Genomic DNA, 7,333 nt, shown 5'->3' with positions numbered 1-7,333 from the left:
TCCATTCTTAGAATACTTCATTCTTTTCAAGATACATGTCCCCAATCAAATTTTTTTATCCTTGATAATTTATTCATTTTGAGCTATGCTCCAAACCAATTCTAGTATTATCCATTGTTATGATCTTTTGCAAGCATGTTTTATTGGAATAATTATTAATGGACTAATAATACTTTTACAAAGGCAATTTTGCATATTATTCTAGAAGTTTCTAAATGATACAAGAACCGGAAGCAGGACTATTGTTTAGAACGCACCAGGTTTAAAGATTGGAAATATCTGAAAATGAGGAGTCTAATTAAGACTATCCCTTCAAATTTTGCTATCAAAATATTGATTGAACAAAATGACGAGATGTCGTGTTGGTAATAGAGCTTCAATGAACAAACAGGAAATGATCACCAAGTATAAGAGGAGGTTATTCTTTGGAAAAGAAAATTCTACATTTGTACGACAGCCTGGGAATGGTGTAAGGGACCAAAGAGATTCACATCTTGTATCCTTGAATTGCATTAGGAGAGGATTGAAAGAGTTAGATCTCGTACTCCTGAATTACAGTGAGAGGAAGATGGTACAAATTTTATGTCCCAGTGGATTGAACCTTGAATATTACTGTGGGGCAAATCTGATTAAGTAAAGTATGATGTGTTTCTTTGGAGATACCAGCCGAACAAGATGGCGTTATAATGTGCCAATGGTAAAACCTTAATGAACAATGAGCAATGACAACTCGAACATTAAGGGATTATTTTCATGATATTCTACATTTATTTATACACATCTAGTTAGGAGATTTTGATTTCATTCTAATCATAACATCCTAATCACTAGGCATGAATAGGCCAATGAAATAGATTCTACAGGTCATGTTCCCCAGAGAACAAATCAGTGAAACCACAAATCCTATATCGCTAAAGTTGCAGTAAGATGGATTGAATTCATTATGGCGAATCTTTTTTTCCATAGCATTGCAGTGGAACAGATTAAAGCTGAAAGCAGCAAATCTTATTTCCTTGGCGTTATAGTGGAACAGATTAAAGCTAAAGGCAGCGAATCTTATTTCCCTGGTGTTGCAGTGGAACAGATTAAAGCTGAAGGCAGCGAATCCTTTTTCCCTAGTCTTGCGATGGAACGGATTAAAGCTGAAGGCAACGAATCTTATTTCCCTGGCGTTGCAGTGGAACAGGTTAAAGCTACAAATTATGGTGGATTTTATCTTCCTAAAGTTGCAGTGGAGCAGATTGAAGCCACCAGCCTTATCTTCTTAAAGTTGCAGCAGAGCAGATTGAAATAACGAATCTTTTTTCCCTAGCGTTGTAGTGGAACAGAATAAAGTTGAAGGCAGCGATTATTATTTCCCTGGCGTTGCAGTGGAACAGATTAAAGCTACAAATTATGGCAGATCTTATCTTCCCAAAGTTGCAATGGAGCAGATTGAAGCCACCAGCCTTATCTCCCTGAAGTTGCAGCGGAGCAGATTGAAACAACGAATCTTTTTTCCCTGGCATTGCAGTGGAATAGATTAAAGCTGAGGGCAGTAAATTTTATTTCCCTGGCGTTGCAGTGGAATAGATTAAAGTTACAAGTTATGGCGAATTTTATCTTCCTGAAGTTGTAGTGGAGTGGATTGAAGCTAGAAGCTTTATCTCCATGAAGTTACAGTGGATTGAATTGAAGCAGCAAGACACAGGGGATTGGAGCAGTACCAAGAAGCCAAGACTCGGCGATACTGGGCAAAATTTATCTTTTTAAAGTCTTTTTGACATTCTTGTTACAGACAACGAGCAAAGAGGGGCAGCTGTAAAACCCAAATTATGCCCGGGCCGCACAAACAAAAAAATATATAAATCAAATGAAAAGACAAATAAAAAGTCCAATAAACATAACAGTCAAGTTACAATAGGCCTGTATGGCCCAAAATCCAAAGCCTAATAACCTAAACCTAAAATCTAACCCAATTCTAGACCCAATACAATCCTAGACCGAATTAAACCCTAGCCTAATTTGAAGTGGCCCAATTTGAAATCTCCAGAAACCCCTAGGGTTTTTAGAACAGTCCGCGCCGCAGTTGGGAACTAGGCCTCCGTGCATGTTGCACCTCCATGTCGTCGTGCCTCTATGCACCTGCAAAAGACAAACAAGCAAGCAGCAAAACAGAAATAACAACAGCAAAGAAAGGAGCAACAATGTATAACAGGTTGACAGCAAATAATAGTAGTAAATAGGAAGAAAATGTAAAAAATTGGAATTTCGGTATTTTCATTTTTCTCTATTTCGGCTATAAAAAGAGCCGATCAAAATTTGTAAAGGGGGACAAAAAAATTCTAAGAAGGAGAAATCCAAATTCTGGAAAGGTGATTTCATTTTTTTCTCTCAACGATTTTCTTTGTCGTTCTCGAATCATTTTATTTATTCATCGTGTGTAAAGAAAAAAAGAAAAAAGAAACAGTTAAGAGTTAAGAAAATTACATGGTGTTGTTGAATCTCTGCCCGCTCCATCGCGATTGGAGTTTTGGCGAGGCTCAAAAGGCCTTAGAGCGACCTGATATCTGAACGGCGTTGTGGCTAGGGTTTGCCATTCTTTTCTAAAGTGGCTATTACTTTTTTTTTAATTCTGTTTCTTTAGTTTTATAATTAATGTGCGACGACACCGTTTAAAGCCTGTGTCAATGGCTTCAAAATGCTATCGTGTTGGCCATAACCGACTGACCCGACCCAGATGCGGCTAGGTCCGCGGGTTTTGGTTTTGGAGGGATATTTTCTTCGTGGTTTAATATGATCCCTTTTGCTTCTTTAATTTTTGCCGCATAATTTCTTGTTAGTTTCATTTTCGTCTATGATGAAGCGTTGCGTTTTGGGGCTGGGAATATTTTCCCATTTAGTCCCCCATGTTATTCGCGCGCTCTATTTTGGCCTTCAATTTTATCTTATTTTCATTTTTTTCTTTTTAATTTCGAATTAAATACAATTTAATCCATACTTGTTTAATTTAATGTACTCGATTTTTTTAAACTATATTTAATTTTAAATCTAGCATTATTTTTTTGTTTAAGCTTAATATATTTTTAAATTTATCGTCAATATTATTTTAATATATAATATATTATTATTTTAAGTTTATCATTAAAATTATTTTAAGTTTATCATGTATTTTTATTTGAAGTTATCATGTATTATTATTTTGACCTTATTTAAATTTATCATGTATTATTTTATGTATTCTTGTTGTAAATTCTATATAATTTGTATTTATTCTTTAACGTTTTATTTTAATTATAAAATCCTCTTTATATATTTTGCTATGTTTTAAAATTTATATAATAATACTCTCGTATAATACTACTTTATATATACATAGTTTATATTTTTTATTTTATATATATATTATTGCTTTCATATTATTATTTTTATTTATTTCTATATATATAATTTATTTCTTTTAAAAACTTATTTTATTATATTTTACTTATTTCAACTTTTTACCTATATTATTATATATATATCTTATTATCTATATTGAGTTTTTGATTCCATATATTACTTATTAGATAAATATATGTATATTATTTTGTGTACTACTTATTTTGATTTTCTTTTTATACAATATTTATTTTAAGATTCATTTAGATATTATCATTTCTCATGGTATTTATTTTTATTTTCATTTTTAATCTACTTCAAACTTTCTTATATATATTATTTATTTTAAAATTTTATATATACAATTTATTGATTATACTTGCCTTTCTTTCACGCTATTCATTTTTTTAGTTATTTTAAAACTTCTACATTTTGCTTGTGTTTGTGTTCATTTGCTTGGTGTTTTTTAATTAGCTTTTTCACTAGCTTTCAAATATTAATGTTAGTATTTATATAATATGTGATGTGAGATTATTGCCCTTATGTGTATTGTATTGCTTATTTGTACTTATCGATTATTTGTCATCCATTAGAGTACATTTTGGTTTACGAATTATCACTTCGTATTGTATATTATCATTTTGATCACGCTTTATTTGCTCAAAAATTACCTTTAATATGGTTTAAGTTTTGAAATCATTTTTATTCAAAAGCTTCCAAGATAGCGTAATACTCGGTGTTTGAGATTTTCGAAAAGATCGAACCCTAACTTACGGGGTCTCGATTTTTCGATAATTTTAAATATACGAACCTTTTTTTAAAATAAAAAAACGCATTTTCTTAAAATTATCTCGGGAATCAGAAAAGGACCGTGTTCCAACTTACGGGATATGATTTCTTTTTCGAAACCGAGATAATCAAAATTTCTAAAAATAAATAAATTTTTTGGTGTTTATTCTCGTTTCAGGATTTAAGATATTGTGTCCTAACTCACGGGATATAATTCTTTTTCTCGATTAACGAGAAGAGCACCATTCCCTAAATTTTTAAGTGATTTTAAAAGGATCATATTTTTAAATTTCTTTTCGAATTTTCAATTTTTCAACATTAAGATATTAATTAATTGATTAGGTACCAATTTTGGGCATGGCGAGGGTGGTGGTCCTTCCTTGCATGTAACTGACTCTTGAACCCATTTTTCTTGAATTCCGTAGACCAAAATTATTTTTTTAATAAAATCGAAACGTTTTATCAAAACAATTGAATTGCAAGGTGATCCGATCACACCTCAAAAAATGTCGGTGGCGACTCCCATTTTTTATTTTCAAAATAAAAGTCGACTCCATTTTTGTTTTCAAAAAGTGGTTTCGACACTTCCCATTGTCGTTTCCACCATTGTTGAACATCAAAGGATTTGGCCAACTTAGGGTCTTCGCATGGTTTTTTTTTAAGTTTGTTTTTCGTGATTTTTAAGTTTTTGATATTATTGTAATTAGGTCCAGTTATCTCGTACATTCGATTTCAAAAATATCAATGATTTAAAAAGTTTTCATTGATGTTAGTTGAAGTTTTTGAATGTTTATGATAGATTTTGAATCTTAGAAACGAAATAAGATTAACTTGTTAAGTAAATTTTCTTAGGTTTGAGTTTAGGGACCAAATTATGAATATCTTGAAATTAGTATGAATTTTTGTACATTTTGATAATAGGAGGTTGTATATGGACATAATTGATGTGGTTTTAAAATTTTGAGTTCAAATTAAAAGATATGATAAGTTCGGTTTTAGGGACTAAATTGAATCAAATACAAAAGTTTAGAGGCATTGGAATAATAAAATTAAACTAATATAACCTTATAGTAGGATGATATAAGATGCTTGAAACTGATAAATTGAATAGACTTATTGAATAGATTGGAAATTGGACAAAATTGAAGATAATCGGAAATGGAAAAAGTTGTTGATTAGTTCTTTGAGAGTCATTTGTTTGTTGTCTTAACCGGTAAGTTCATATGGTATGTTTGTGTTAAATTGTTATGCATTTAGAATTATATTTGTATCTACGTTTAATTGAAATTTTATTTTTTTATGATTCGATACAAAAGGTGAGATAGAGAATTAAATTGAATACGATGAATTGCAAAATGAAATAATTATGAAATTGGCCCTAAACTGGAAAGAAATAGGATATGTTATGTGATGAAGTGATGATTTGATTAAATGAGCTAACTAGATTCGATTTTAAGCGGTTGATAGCGATAAAGACTAAATTGAATATATGTGAAAGTATAATATAATGTTATAATGTGAAATTGACCATATATTGGGATGATTTATTGCTATCATATGTTGGATAAATGTACTCATGATGAAAATAAATGCGAATTGAGGTATTGGTTGATAATAAAATATGAAATGAATACCTTATTAACTATTTGGGTAGAGTCGGATATAGTTGGCATGCCATAGGATAGGAAGAGTTTAGGATTACTTCAACTATGAGTCTATAAGGCACTGGGTGCAAATTTGTTTTGGTTATACCAATGAGACACTAAGTGTCAAACTTATTGATAGCATTGGTCACAACTATTTGCTTCGGATTTATCCGATGAGGTACTGACTGCAAAACCAGTATGTTGGTTGGATCCGTGTATCCGTCCAAGTTCGAGTCGTGTTAATAGGGAAAATAATGGTAAAAATGAAATATTTGATATTTGAAATGGAAAATGATGTGAAATGTGAAATGGTATATAAAATTGTGGAATGAGTTGGGAACATTGATTGATTATGTTCAATGAATCCATGAATTTGGAAATTGAGATAGAATGTGATTCGGAATTTGTATTATGAAACGAAGTAGTAATTGACATTAAATTGAAAATTTATATATATTTAGTATAAAGATGATTTGATATGAAATGGGAATGAAGTTTATATGATTCAATATGAATTTGATTGATAATTCAAACTATGAAATGAAAATTAATGTTTGGCATTAATTAGAAATGGGATGTATTATGGGTAAATAGATTGTATGATATGATTAAGATAGTGAAATGTTGAATTAAGTGAAATGTTATATGATTGAGTTACTATATAGTATGATAAATATTTAACTCACCTTTTTAATATTTGATTTGCCACGATAAGCAAACTTTACCAAGCTAAGTCGCATGTAGTGTATAATTATAACTTGAGGTAAGTTACCTGGTTTTAATACTTGTGAACTTGCTAAGTTTTTGTAATGTTTACTCCTTTTTTTTCTTTTTTTCCCTCATAGTATCAACTTGCGGAATGTGTCAAGTGGATCGTTGAGAAGCTCACACTATCCCAATATTGATTCAATAGTTTTTCTATCGTTTAAAACTCGATTTTGTTGCATGTATATAGGCAATTCGTTTTTGGTCAATCTTGAATGAATGGTATAAATATGTGTAGTAGAGGTGTGCTTATCCTTGAATCATGTTGATTGTTAGATATATGATATAAGGTTAGTTGTTGGCTTGAGACTTATATGGTCAACATGGATAAGTGTATGTCATGTACCTAAAAGAGTCAACTGTTTATATAATGTTATGTTTTGGATGAAATTTTCATTTTGAATGTTATGTGTATATATATCTATATAAGTGTTGGTAGTGATCTTTGTAGTTGATGACATTGATGAATTGTTTAGGTATGTATTTTATATTTCTTCTATGGTGATAAGGTAATATATTTGAAATATGTTTAACAACCTGAATGGTATGTACATGCTAGGTTTGAATGAATTTGGTAAGTGTAAACTTGAAATTATATAAGATTTTTCTAGTAATTTTACCACCTTTTCACTTAAAAATAATATTAATCTTGAGTATTTCTTAATTAATTAAGTGAATTTTGCTTAAATGTTAATAATGGATATGAATTAATAAGGTATGTGAATTTGTGCTTTTTTATATGATTTTGTACATAAAATTAAAGTATTTCATGT

Source organism: Gossypium raimondii, chromosome 7 (assembly GCF_025698545.1).
Source record: "Gossypium raimondii isolate GPD5lz chromosome 7, ASM2569854v1, whole genome shotgun sequence".
Classification (NCBI taxonomy): domain Eukaryota; kingdom Viridiplantae; phylum Streptophyta; class Magnoliopsida; order Malvales; family Malvaceae; genus Gossypium; species Gossypium raimondii.
The sequence above is the reverse complement of the archived record's forward strand: the minus strand, read 5'-3'. Positions refer to the sequence as shown.